The sequence below is a fragment of the Hypanus sabinus genome, chromosome 17 (genome assembly GCF_030144855.1).
Source record: "Hypanus sabinus isolate sHypSab1 chromosome 17, sHypSab1.hap1, whole genome shotgun sequence".
In the NCBI taxonomy this organism is placed as follows: Eukaryota; Metazoa; Chordata; class Chondrichthyes; order Myliobatiformes; family Dasyatidae; genus Hypanus; species Hypanus sabinus.
In genome coordinates this window covers 13,456,613-13,472,429 of record NC_082722.1, presented here as the reverse complement: position 1 = coordinate 13,472,429, position 15,817 = coordinate 13,456,613, and positions in this window count along the sequence as shown.

Here is a 15,817-nt window from a genome sequence, read left to right as displayed (position 1 = left end):
ATTCTGTGGTAAGGTTGTGTACATAACTACTCTGGGTGATTTGGAACTGTATAGATATGCAAGTAGAGTGCTCAGTGCCATGGAATACTCCAATGCAAGCTGAATTCAGTAACCTACCTGTTACTATTTACAGTGGAACATCCATTGACTTGGTTTTATTCTGCAAAGGCTAAAGTTCCAAAGTGTAGAGAAGGTAATGTTACTGAAAGTAACTTCTGGAGCATAGGTAGCACACTCATAAAATTGGTAGCAGACAACTCTAAATCATATGGTTAGTGTGCTAACAATGTTTACATCATGTTAGCACATAGTAGTTATCAGCAAAATTGAACTGTACACTCTATTGAGTTGAATGCATTACTTTCTATTCAATGCATTCTGTGGTAAGGTTGTGAACATGACTACTCTGGGTGATTTGGAACTGTATAGATATTGCAAGTAGAGTGCTCAGTGCCATGGAATACTCCAATGCAAGCTGAATTCAGTAACCTACCTGTTACTATTTACAGTGGAACATCCATTCACTTGGTTTTATTCTGCAAAGGCTAAAGTTCCAATGTGTAGAGAAGGTAATGCTACTGAAAGTAACTTCTGGAGCATAGGTAACACACTCATAAAATTGGTTGCAGACAACTCTAAATCATGTGGTTAGTGTGCTAACAATGTTTACATCATGTTAGCACATAGTAGTTATCAGCAAAATTGAACTGTACACTCCTTTCAGTTGAATGCATTACTTTCTATTGAATGCATTCTGTGGAAAGTTTGTGTACATAACTACTCGGGGTGATTTGGAATTGTATAGATATTGCATGTAGAGTGCTCAGTGACATGGAATACTCCAATGCAAGCTGAATTCAGTAACCTACCTGTTACTATTTACAGTGGAACATCCATTCACTTGGTTTAATTCTGCAAAGGCTAAAGTTCCAATGTGTAGAGAAGGTAATGCTACTGAAAGTAACTTCTGGAGTATAGGTAGCACACTCATAAAATTGGTTGCAGACAACTCTACATCATATGGTTAGTGTGCTAACAATGTTTACATCATGTTAGCACATAGTAGTTATCAGCAAAATTGAACTGTACACTCCATTGAGTTGAATGCATTACTTTCTATTCAATGCATTCTGTGGTAAGGTTGTGTACATAACTACTCTGGGTGATTTGGAACTGTATAGATATGCAAGTAGAGTGCTCAGTGCCATGGAATACTCCAATGCAAGCTGAATTCAGTAACCTACCTGTTACTATTTACAGTGGAACATCCATTGACTTGGTTTTATTCTGCAAAGGCTAAAGTTCCAAAGTGTAGAGAAGGTAATGTTACTGAAAGTAACTTCTGGAGCATAGGTAGCACACTCATAAAATTGGTAGCAGACAACTCTAAATCATATGGTTAGTGTGCTAACAATGTTTACATCATGTTAGCACATAGTAGTTATCAGCAAAATTGAACTGTACACTCTATTGAGTTGAATGCATTACTTTCTATTCAATGCATTCTGTGGTAAGGTTGTGAACATGACTACTCTGGGTGATTTGGAACTGTATAGATATTGCAAGTAGAGTGCTCAGTGCCATGGAATACTCCAATGCAAGCTGAATTCAGTAACCTACCTGTTACTATTTACAGTGGAACATCCATTCACTTGGTTTTATTCTGCAAAGGCTAAAGTTCCAATGTGTAGAGAAGGTAATGCTACTGAAAGTAACTTCTGGAGCATAGGTAACACACTCATAAAATTGGTTGCAGACAACTCTAAATCATGTGGTTAGTGTGCTAACAATGTTTACATCATGTTAGCACATAGTAGTTATCAGCAAAATTGAACTGTACACTCCTTTCAGTTGAATGCATTACTTTCTATTGAATGCATTCTGTGGAAAGTTTGTGTACATAACTACTCGGGGTGATTTGGAATTGTATAGATATTGCATGTAGAGTGCTCAGTGACATGGAATACTCCAATGCAAGCTGAATTCAGTAACCTACCTGGGACAATTTACAGTGGAACATCCATTGACTTGGTTTAATTCTGCATAGGCTAAAGTTCCAATGTGCAGAGAAGGTAATGCTACTGAAAGTAACTTCTGGAGCATAGGTAGCACACTCATAAAATTGGTTGCAGACAACTCTAAATTATATGGCTAGTGTGCTAACAATGTTTACATCATGTTAGCACATAGTAGTTATCAGCAAAATTGAACTGTACACTCCATTGAGTTGAATGCATTTCTTTCTATTCAATGCATTCTGTAGTAAGGTTGTGTACATAACTACTCTGGGTGATTTGGAACTGTATAGATATTGCAAGTAGAGTGCTCAGTGCCATGGAATACTCCAATGCAAGCTGAATTCAGTAACCTACCTGTTACTATTTACAGTGGAACATCCATTCACTTGGTTTAATTCTGCAAAGGCTAAAGTTCCAATGTGTAGAGAAGGTAATGCTACTGAAAGTAACTTCTGGAGTATAGGTAGCACACTCATAAAATTGGTTGCAGACAACTCTACATCATATGGTTAGTGTGCTAAGAATGTTTACATCATGTTAGCACATAGTAGTTATCAGCAAAATTGAACTGTACACTCCATTGAGTTGAATGCATTACTTTCTATTCAATGCATTCTGTGGTAAGGTTGTGTACATAACTACTCTGTGTGATTTGGAACTGTATAGATATTGCAAGTAGAGTGCTCAGTGCCATGGAATACTCCAATGCAAGCTGAATTCAGTAACCTACCTGTTACTATTTACAGTGGAACATCCATTGACTTGGTTTTATTCTGCAAAGGCTAAAGTTCCAATGTGTAGAGAAGGTAATGCTACTGAAAGTAACTTCTGGAGCATAGGTAGCACACTCATAAAATTGGTTGCAGACAACTCTAAATCATATGGTTAGTGTGCTAACAATGTTTACATCATGTTAGCACATAGTAGTTATCAGCAAAATTGAACTGTACACTCCATTGAGTTGAATGCATTACTTTCTATTCAATGCATTCTGTGGTAAGGTTGTGTACATAACTACTCTGGGTGATTTGGAACTGTATAGATATTGCAAGTAGAGTGCTCAGTGCCATGGAATACTCCAATGCAAGCTGAATTCAGTAACCTACCTGTTACTATTTACAGTGGAACATCCATTCACTTGGTTTTATTCTGCAAAGGCTAAAGTTCCAATGTGTAGAGAAGGTAATTCTACTGAAAGTAACTTCTGGAGCACAGGTAACACCCTCATAAAATTGGTTGCAGAGAACTCTAAATCATGTGGTTAGTGTGCTAACAATGTTTACATCATGTTAGCACATAGTAGTTATCAGCAAAATTGAACTGTACACTCCTTTGAGTTGAATGCATTACTTTCTATTGAATGCATTCTGTGGAAAGTTTGTGTACATAACTACTCGGGGTGATTTGGAATTGTATAGATATTGCATGTAGAGTGCTCAGTGACATGGAATACTCCAATGCAAGCTGAATTCAGTAACCTACCTGTTACTATTTACAGTGGAACATCCATTGACTTGGTTTTATTCTGCAAAGGCTAAAGTTCCAAAGTGTAGAGAAGGTAATGTTACCGAAAGTAACTTCTGGAGCATAGGTAGCACACTCATAAAATTGGTAGCAGACAACTCTAAATCATATGGTTAGTGTGCTAACAATGTTTACATCATGTTAGCACATAGTAGTTATCAGCAAAATTGAACTGTACACTCCTTTGAGTTGAATGCATTACTTTCTATTGAATGCATTCTGTGGAAAGTTTGTGTACATAACTACTCGGGGTGATTTGGAATTGTATAGATATTGCATGTAGAGTGCTCAGTGACATGGAATACTCCAATGCAAGCTGAATTCAGTAACCTACCTGTTACTATTTACAGTGGAACATCCATTGACTTGGTTTTATTCTGCAAAGGCTAAAGTTCCAAAGTGTAGAGAAGGTAATGTTACCGAAAGTAACTTCTGGAGCATAGGTAGCACACTCATAAAATTGGTAGCAGACAACTCTAAATCATATGGTTAGTGTGCTAACAATGTTTACATCATGTTAGCACATAGTAGTTATCAGCAAAATTGAACTGTACACTCCATTGAGTTGAATGCATTACTTTCTATTCAATGCATTCTGTGGTAAGGTTGTGTACATAACTACTCTGGGTGATTTGGAACTGTATAGATATTGCAAGTAGAGTGCTCAGTGCCATGGAATACAATGCAAGCTGAATTCAGTAACCTACCTGTTACTATTTACAGTGGAACATCCATTGACTTGGTTTTATTCTGCAAAGGCTAAAGTTCCAATGTGTAGAGAAGGTAATGCTACTGAAAATAACTTCTGGAGCATAGGTAGCACACTCATAAAATTGGTTGCAGACAACTCTAAATCATATGGTTAGTGTGCTAACAATGTTTACATCATGTTAGCACATAGTAGTTATCAGCAAAATTGAACTGCACACTCCATTGAGTTGAATGCATTACTTTCCATTTAATGCATTCTGTGGTAAGTTTGTGTACATAACTACTCGGGGTGATTTGGAATTATATAGATATTGCATGTAGAGTGCTCAGTGACATGGAATACTCCAATGGCAAGCTGAATTCAGTAACCTACCTGGGACAATTTACAGTGGAACATCCATTGACTTGGTTTAATTCTGCAAAGGCTAAAGTTCCAATGTGCAGAGAAGGTAATGCTACTGAAAGTAACTTCTGGAGCATAGGTAGCACACTCATAAAATTGGTTGCAGACAACTCTAAATTATATGGCTAGTGTGCTAACAATGTTTACATCATGTTAGCACATAGTAGTTATCAGCAAAATTGAACTGTACACTCCATTCAGTTGAATGCATTACTTTCTATTCCATGCATTCTGTGGTAAGTTTGTCTACATAACTACTCTGGGTGATTTGGAACTGTTTAGATATTGCAAGCAGAGTGCTCAGTGCCATGGAACACTCCAACGCAAGCTGAATTCAGTAACCTACCTGTTACTATTTACAGTGGAACATCCATTGACTTGGTTTTATTCTGCAAAGGCTAAAGTTCCAATGTGTAGAGAAGGTAATGCTACTGAAAATAACCTCTGGAGCATAGGTAGCACACTCATAAAATTGGTTGCAGACAACTCTAAATCATATGGTTAGTGTGCTAAGAATGTTTACATCATGTTAGCACATAGCAGTTATCAGCAAAATTGAACTGTACACTCCATTGAGTTGAATGCATTACTTTGTATTCAATGCATTCTGTGGTAAGGTTGTGTACATAACTACTCTGGGTGATTTGGAACTGTATAGATATTGCAAGTAGAGTTGTCAGTGCCATGGAATACTCCAATGCAAGCTGAATTCAGTAACCTACCTGTTACTATTTACAGTGGAACATCCATTGACTTGGTTTTATTCTGCAAAGGCTAAAGTTCCAATGTGTAGAGATGGTAATGCTACTGAAAGTAACTTCTGGAGCATAGGTAACACACTCATAAAATTGGTTGCAGACAACTCTAAATCATATGGTTAGTGTGCTAACAATGTTTACATCATGCTAGCACATAGTAGTTATCAGCAAAATTGAATTGTACACTCCATTGAGTTGAATACATTACGTTCTATTCAATGCATTCTGTGGTAAAGTTGTGTACATAACTACTCTGGGTGATTTGGAACTGTATAGATATTGCAAGTAGAGTGCTCAGTGCCATGGAATACTCCAATGCAAGCTGAATTCAGTAACCTACCTGTTACTATTTACAGTGGAACATCCATTGACTTGGTTTTATTCTGCAAAGGCTAAAGTTCCAATGTGCAGAGAAGGTAATGCTACTGAAAGTAACTTCTGGAGCATAGGTAGCACACTCATAAAATTGGTTGCAGACAACTCTAAATTATATGGCTAGAGTGCTAACAATGTTTACATCATGTTAGCACATAGTAGTTATCAGCAAAATTGAACTGTACACTCCATTCAGTTGAATGCATTACTTTCTATTCAATGCATTCTGTGGTAAGTTTGTCTACATAACTACTCTGGGTGATTTGGAACTGTTTAGATATTGCAAGCAGAGTGCTCAGTGCCATGGAACACTCCAACGCAAGCTGAATTCAGTAACCTACCTGTTACTATTTACAGTGGAACATCCATTGACTTGGTTTTATTCTGCAAAGGCTAAAGTTCCAATGTGTAGAGAAGGTAATGCTACTGAAAATAACCTCTGGAGCATAGGTAGCACACTCATAAAATTGGTTGCAGACAACTCTAAATCATATGGTTAGTGTGCTAAGAATGTTTACATCATGTTAGCACATAGCAGTTATCAGCAAAATTGAACTGTACACTCCATTGAGTTGAATGCATTACTTTCTATTCAATGCATTCTGTGGTAAGGTTGTGTACATAACTACTCTGGGTGATTTGGAACTGTATAGATATTGCAAGTAGAGTGGTCAGTGCCATGGAATACTCCAAAGCAAGCTGAATTCAGTAACCTACCTGTTACTATTTACAGTGGAACATCCATTGACTTGGTTTTATTCTGCAAAGGCTAAAGTTCCAATGTGCAGAGAAGGTAATGCTACTGAAAGTAACTTCTGGAGCATAGGTAGCACACTCATAAAATTGTTTGCAGACAACTCTAAATTATATGGCTAGTGTGCTAACAATGTTTACATCATGTTAGCACATAGTAGTTATCAGCAAAATTGAACTGTACACTCCGTTCAGTTGAATGCATTACTTTCTATTCAATGCATTCTGTGGTAAGTTTGTCTACATAACTACTCTGGGTGATTTGGAACTGTTTAGATATTGCAAGCAGAGTGCTCAGTGCCATGGAACACTCCAACGCAAGCTGAATTCAGTAACCTACCTGTTACTATTTACAGTGGAACATCCATTCACTTGGTTTTATTCTGCAAAGGCTAAAGTTCCAATGTGTAGAGAAGGTAATGCTACTGAAAATAACCTCTGGAGCATAGGTAGCACACTCATAAAATTGGTTGCAGACAACTCTAAATCATATGGTTAGTGTGCTAAGAATGTTTACATCATGTTAGCACATAGCAGTTATCAGCAAAATTGAACTGTACACTCCATTGAGTTGAATGCATTACTTTCTATTCAATGCATTCTGTGGTAAGGTTGTGTACATAACTACTCTGGGTGATTTGGAACTGTATAGATATTGCAAGTAGAGTTCTCAGTGCCATGGAATACTCCAATGCAAGCTGAATTCAGTAACCTACCTGTTACTATTTACAGTGGAACATCCATTGACTTGGTTTAATTCTGCAAAGGCTAAAGTTCCAAAGTGTAGAGAAGGTAATGCTACTGAAAGTAACTTCTGGAGTATAGGTAGCACACTCATAAAATTGGTTGCAGACAACTCTAAATCATATGGTTAGTGTGCTAACAATGTTTACATCATGTTAGCACATAGTAGTTATCAGCAAAATTGAACTGTACACTCCATTGAGTTGAATGCATTACTTTCTATTCAATGCATTCTGTGGTAAGGTTGTGTACATAACTACTCTGGGTGATTTGGAACTGTATAGATATTGCAAGTAGAGTGCTCAGTGCCATGGAATACTCCAATGCAAGCTGAATTCAGTAACCTACCTGTTACTATTTACAGTGGAACATCCATTGACTTGGCTTTACTCAGCAAAGGCTAAAGTTCCAATGTGTAGAGAAGGTAATGCTACTGAAAGTAACTTCTGGAGTATAGGTAGCACACTCATAAAATTGGTTGCAGACAACTCTACATCATATGGTTAGTGTGCTAACAATGTTTTCATCATGTTAGCACATAGTAGTTATCAGCAAAATTGAACTGTAGACTCCATTGAGTTGAATGCATTACGTTCTATTCAATGCATTCTGTGGTAAGGTTGTGTACATAACTACTCTGGGTGATTTGGAACTGTATAGATATTGCAAGTAGAGTTCTCAGTGCCATGGAATACTCCAATGCAATCTGAATTCAGTAACCTACCTGGGACAATTTACAGTGGAACATCCATTGACTTGGTTTAATTCTGCAAAGGCTAAAGTTCCAAAGTGTAGAGAAGGTAATGCTACTGAAAGTAACTTCTGGAGTATAGGTAGCACACTCATAAAATTGGTTGCAGACAACTCTAAATTATATGGTTAGTGTGCTAACAATGTTTACATCATGTTAGCACATAGTAGTTATCAGCAAAATTGAACTGTACACTCCATTGAGTTGAATGCATTACTTTCTATTCAATGCATTCTGTGGTAAGGTTGTGTACATAACTACTCTGGGTGATTTGGAACTGTATAGATATTGCAAGTAGAGTGCTCAGTGCCATGGAATACTCCAATGCAAGCTGAATTCAGTAACCTACCTGTTACTATTTACAGTGGAACATCCATTGACTTGGCTTTATTCAGCAAAGGCTAAAGTTCCAATGTGTAGAGAAGGTAATGCTACTGAAAGTAACTTCTGGAGTATAGGTAGCACACTCATAAAATTGGTTGCAGACAACTCTACATCATATGGTTAGTGTGCTAACAATGTTTACATCATGTTAGCACATAGTAGTTATCAGCAAAATTGAACTGTAGACTCCATTGAGTTGAATGCATTACGTTCTATTCAATGCATTCTGTGGTAAGGTTGTGTACATAACTACTCTGGGAGATTTGGAACTGTATAGATATTGCAAGTAGAGTGCTCAGTGCCATGGAATACTCCAATGCAAGCTGAATTCAGTAACCTACCTGTTACTATTTACAGTGGAACATCCATTGACTTGGTTTTATTCTGCAAAGGCTAAAGTTCCAATGTGTAGAGAAGGTAATGCTACTGAAAGTAACTTCTGGAGCATAGGTAGCACACTCATAAAATTGGTTGCAGACAACTCTAAATCATGTGGTTAGTGTGCTAACAATGTTTACATCATGTTAGCACATAGTAGTTATCAGCAAAATTGAACTGTACACTCCATTCAGTTGAATGCATTACTTTCTATTCAATGCATTCTGTGGTAAGTTTGTCTACATAACTACTCTGGGTGATTTGGAACTGTTTAGATATTGCAAGCAGAGTGCTCAGTGCCATGGAACACTCCAATGTGCTGAATTCAGTAACCTACCTGTTACTATTTACAGTGGAACATCCATTGACTTGGTTTTATTCTGCAAAGGCTAAAGTTCCAATGTGTAGAGAAGGTAATGCTACTGAAAATAACCTCTGGAGCATAGGTAGCACACTCATAAAATTGGTTGCAGACCACTCTAAATCATATGGTTAGTGTGCTAAGAATGTTTACATCATGTAAGGACATAGCAGTTATCAGCAAAATTGAAATGTACACTCCATTGAGTTGAATGCATTACTTTCTATTCAATGCATTCTGTGGTAAGGTTGTGTACATAACTACTCTGGGTGATTTGGAACTGTATAGATATTGCAAGTAGAGTGCTCAGTGCCATGGAATACTCCAATGCAAGCTGAATTCAGTAACCTACCTGTTACTATTTACAGTGGAACATCCATTAACTTGGTTTTATTCTGCAAAGGCTAAAGTTCCAATGTGTAGAGAAGGTAATGCTACTGAAAGTAACTTCTGGAGCATAGGTAGCACACTCATAAAATTGGTTGCAGAGAACTCTAAATCATGTGGTTAGTGTGCTAACAATGTTTGCATCATGTTAGCACATAGTAGTTATCAGCAAAATTGAACTGTACACTCCATTGAGTTGAATGCATTACGTTCTATTCAATGCATTCTGTGGTAAGGTTGTGTACATAACTACTCTGGGTGATTTGGAACTGTATAGATATTGCAAGTAGAGTGCTCAGTGCCATGGAATACTCCAATGCAAGCTGAATTCAGTAACCTACCTGTTACTATTTACAGTGGAACATCCATTGACTTGGTTTTATTCTGCAAAGGCTAAAGTTCCAATGTGTAGAGAAGGTAATGCTACTGAAAGTAACTTCTGGAGCATAGGTAGCACACTCATAAAATTGGTTGCAGACAACTCTAAATCATGTGGTTAGTGTGCTAACAATGTTTACATCATGTTAGCACATAGTAGTTATCAGCAAAATTGAACTGTACACTCCATTGAGTTGAATGCATTACTTTCTATTCAATGCATTCTGTGGTAAGGTTGTGTACATAACTACTCTGGGTGATTTGGAACTGTATAGATATTGCAAGTAGAGTGCTCAGTGCCATGGAATACTCCAATGCAAGCTGAATTCAGTAACCTACCTGTTACTATTTACATTGGAACATCCATTGACTTGGTTTTATTCTGCAAAGGCTAAAGTTCCAATGTGTAGAGAAGGTAATGCTACTGAAAGTAACTTCTGGAGCATAGGTAGCACACTCATAAAATTGGTTGCAGAGAACTCTAAATCATGTGGTTAGTGTGCTAACAATGTTTACATCATGTTAGCACATAGTAGTTATCAGCAAAATTGAACTGTACACTCCATTGAGTTGAATGCATTACTTTCTATTCAATGCATTCTGTGGTAAGGTTGTGTACATAACTACTCTGGGTGATTTGGAACTGTATAGATATTGCAAGTAGAGTGCTCAGTGCCATGGAATACTCCAATGCAAGCTGAATTCAGTAACCTACCTGTTACTATTTACAGTGGAACATCCATTGACTTGGTTTTATTCTGCAAAGTCTAAAGTTCCAATGTGTAGAGAAGGTAATGCTACTGAAAATAACTTCTGGAGCATAGGTAGCACACTCATAAAATTGGTTGCAGACAACTCTAAATCATATGGTTAGTGTGCTAACAATGTTTACATCATGTTAGCACATAGTAGTTATCAGCAAAATTGAACTGCACACTCCATTGAGTTGAATGCATTACTTTCCATTTAATGCATTCTGTGGTAAGTTTGTGTACATAACTACTCGGGGTGATTTGGAATTATATAGATATTGCATGTTGAGTGCTCAGTGACATGGAATACTCCAATGCAAGCTGAAGTCAGTAACCTACCTTGGACAATTTACAGTGGAACATCCATTGACTTGGTTTAATTCTGCAAAGGCTAAAGTTCCAGTGTGCAGAGAAGGTAATGCTACTGAAAGTAACTTCTGAAGCATAGGTAGCACACTCAAAAAATTGGTTGCAGACAACTCTAAATTATATGGCTAGTGTGCTAACAATGTTTACATCATGTTAGCACATAGTAGTTATCAGCAAAATTGAACTGTACACTCCATTCAGTTGAATGCATTACTTTCTATTCAATGCATTCTGTGGTAAGTTTGTCTACATAACTACTCTGGGTGATTTGGAACTGTTTAGATATTGCAAGCAGAGTGCTCAGTGCCATGGAACACTCCAATGTGCTGAATTCAGTAACCTACCTGTTACTATTTACAGTGGAACATCCATTGACTTGGTTTTATTCTGCAAAGGCTAAAGTTCCAATGTGTAGAGAAGGTAATGCTACTGAAAATAACCTCTGGAGCATAGGTAGCACACTCATAAAATTGGTTGCAGACCACTCTAAATCATATGGTTAGTGTGCTAAGAATGTTTACATCATGTAAGGACATAGCAGTTATCAGCAAAATTGAAATGTACACTCCATTGAGTTGAATGCATTACTTTCTATTCAATGCATTCTGTGGTAAGGTTGTGTACATAACTACTCTGGGTGATTTGGAACTGTATAGATATTGCAAGTAGAGTGCTCAGTGCCATGGAATACTCCAATGCAAGCTGAATTCAGTAACCTGCCTGTTACTATTTACAGTGGAACATCCATTGACTTGGTTTTATTCTGCAAAGGCTGAAGTTCCAATGTGTAGAGAAGGTAATGCTACTGAAAGTAACTTCTGGAGCATAGGTAGCACACTCATAAAATTGGTTGCAGAGAACTCTAAATCATGTGGTTAGTGTGCTAACAATGTTTACATCATGTTAGCACATAGTAGTTATCAGCAAAATTGAACTGTACACTCCATTGAGTTGAATGCATTACTTTCTATTCAATGCATGCTGTGGTAAGGTTGTGTACATAACTACTCTGGGTGATTTGGAACTGTATAGATATTGCAAGTAGAGTACTCAGTGCCATGGAATACTCCAATGCAAGCTGAATTCAGTAACCTACCTGTTACTATTTACAGTGGAACATCCATTGACTTGGTTTTATTCTGCAAAGGCTAAAGTTCCAATGTGTAGAGAAGGTAATGCTACTGAAAATAACTTCTGGAGCATAGGTAGCACACTCATAAAATTGGTTGCAGACAACTCTAAATCATATGGTTAGTGTGCTAACAATGTTTACATCATGTTAGCACATAGTAGTTATCAGCAAAATTGAACTGCACACTCCATTGAGTTGAATGCATTACTTTCCATTTAATGCATTCTGTGGTAAGTTTGTGTACATAACTACTCGGGGTGATTTGGAATTATATAGATATTGCATGTAGAGTGCTCAGTGACATGGAATACTCCAATGCAAGCTGAATTCAGTAACCTACCTGTTACTATTTACAGCGGAACATCCATTGACTTGGTTTTATTCTGCAAAGGCTAAAGTTCCAATGTGTAGAGAAAGTAATGCTACTGAAAATAACTTCTGGATCATAGGTAGCACACTCATAAAATTGGTTGCAGACAACTCTAAATCATATGGTTAGTGTGCTAACAATGTTTACATCATGTTAGCACATAGTAGTTATCAGCAAAATTGAACTGTACACTCCATTGAGTTGAATGCATTACTTTCTATTCAATGCATTCTGTGGTAAGGTTGTGTACATAACTACTCTGGGTGATTTGGAACTGTATAGATATTGCAAGTAGAGTGCTCAGTGCCATGGAATACTCCAATGCAAGCTGAATTCAGTAACCTACCTGTTACTATTTACAGTGGAACATCCATTGACTTGGTTTTATGCTGCAAAGGGTAAAGTTCCAAGGTGCAGAGAAGGTAATGCTACTGAAAGTTACTTCTGGAGCATAGGTAGCACACTCATAAAATTGGTTGCAGACAACTCTAAATTATATGGCTAGTGTGCTAACAATGTTTACATCATGTTAGCACATAGTAGTTATCAGCAAAATTGAACTGTACACTCCATTGAGTTGAATGCATTACTTTCTATTCAATGCATTCTGTGGTAAGGTTGTGTACATAACTACTCTGGGTGATTTGGAACTGTATAGATATTGCAAGTAGAGTGCTCAGTGCCATGGAATACTCCAATGCAAGCTGAATTCAGTAACCTACCTGTTACTATTTACAGTGGAACATCGATTGACTTGGTTTTATTCTGCAAAGGCTAAAGTTCCAATGTGTAGAGAAGGTAATGCTACTGAAAGTAACTTCTGGAGCATAGGTAACACACTCATAAAATTGGTTGCGGACAACTCTAAATCATATGGTTAGTGTGCTAACAATGTTTACATCATGTTAGCACATAGTAGTTATCAGCAAAATTGAACTGTACACTCCATTGAGTTGAATGCATTACTTTCTATACAATGCATTCTGTGGTAAGTTTGTGTACATAACTACTCGGGGTGATTTGGAACTGTATAGATATTGCAAGTAGAGTGCTCAGTGCCATGGAATACTCCAATGCAAGCTGAATTCAGTAACCTACCTGGGACAATTTACAGTGGAACATCCATTCACTTGGTTTTATTCTGCAAAGGCTAAAGTTCCAATGTGTAGAGAAAGTAATGCTACTGAAAATAACTTCTGGAGCATAGGTAGCACACTCATAAAATTGGTTGCAGACAACTCTAAATTATATGGCTAGTGTGCTAACAATGTTTACATCATGTTAGCACATAGTAGTTATCAGCAAAATTGAACTGTACACTCCATTGAGTTGAATGCATTACTTTCTATTCAATGCATTCTGTGGTAAGGTTGTGTACATAACTACTCTGGGTGATTTGGAACTGTATAGATATTGCAAGTAGAGTGCTCAGTGCCATGGAATACTCCAATGCAAGCTGAATTCAGTAACCTACCTGTTACTATTTACAGTGGAACATCGATTGACTTGGTTTTATTCTGCAAAGGCTAAAGTTCCAATGTGTAGAGAAGGTAATGCTACTGAAAGTAACTTCTGGAGCATAGGTAACACACTCATAAAATTGGTTGCGGACAACTCTAAATCATATGGTTAGTGTGCTAACAATGTTTACATCATGTTAGCACATAGTAGTTATCAGCAAAATTGAACTGTACACTCCATTGAGTTGAATGCATTACTTTCTATACAATGCATTCTGTGGTAAGTTTGTGTACATAACTACTCGGGGTGATTTGGAACTGTATAGATATTGCAAGTAGAGTGCTCAGTGCCATGGAATACTCCAATGCAAGCTGAATTCAGTAACCTACCTGGGACAATTTACAGTGGAACATCCATTCACTTGGTTTTATTCTGCAAAGGCTAAAGTTCCAATGTGTAGAGAAAGTAATGCTACTGAAAATAACTTCTGGAGCATAGGTAGCACACTCATAAAATTGGTTGCAGACAACTCTAAATCATATGGTTAGTGTGCTAACAATGTTTACATCATGTTAGCACATAGTAGTTATCAGCAAAATTGAACTGTACACTCCATTGAGTTGAATGCATTACTTTCTATTCAATGCATTCTGTGGTAAGGTTGTGTACATAACTACTCTGGGTGATTTGGAACTGTATAGGTATTGCAAGTAGAGTGCTCAGTGCCATGGAATACTCCAATGCAAGCTGAATTCAGTAACCTACCTGTTTCTATTTACAGTGGAACATCCTTTGACTTGGTTTTATTCTGCAAAGGCTAAAGTTCCAATGTGTAGAGAAGGTAATGCTACTGAAAGTAACTTCTGGAGCATAGGTAGCACACTCATAAAATTGGTTGCAGACAACTCTAAATCATATGGTTAGTGTGCTAACAATGTTTACATCATGTTAGCACATAGTAGTTATCAGCAAAATTGAACTGTACACTCCATTGAGTTGAATGCATTACTTACTATTCAATGCATTCTGTGGTAAGGTTGTGTACATAACTACTCTGGGTGATTTGGAACTGTATAGATATTGCATGTAGAGTGCTCAGTGCCATGGAATACTCCAATGCAAGCTGAATTCAGTAATCTACCTGGTACCATTTACAGTGGAACAGCCATTGACTTGGTTTAATTCTGCAAAGGCTAAAGTTCCAATGTGTACAGAAGGTAATGCTACTGAAAGTAACTTCTGGAGCATAGGTAACACACTCATAAAATTGTTTGCAGACAACTCTAAATCATATGGTTAGTGTGCTAACAATGTTTACATCATGTTAGCACATAGTAGTTAACAGCAAAATTGAACTGTACACTCCATTGAGTTGAATGCATTACTTTCTATTCAATGCATTCTGTGGTAAGGTTGTGTACATAACTACTCTGCGTGATTTGGAACTGTATAGATATTGCAAGTAGAGTGCTCAGTGCCATGGAATACTCCAATGCAAGCTGAATTCAGTAACCTACCTGTTACTATTTACAGTGGAACATCCATTGACTTGGTTTTATTCTGCAAAGGCTAAAGTTCCAATGTGCAGAGAAGGTAATGCTACTGAAAGTAACTTCTGGAGCATAGGTAGCACACTCATAAAATTGGTTGCAGACAACTCTAAATTATATGGCTAGTGTGGTAACAATGTTTACATCATGTTAGCACATAGTAGTTATCAGCAAAATTGAACTGTACACTCCATTCAGTTGAATGCATTACTTTCTATTCAATGCATTCTGTGGTAAGGTTGTGTACATAACTACTCT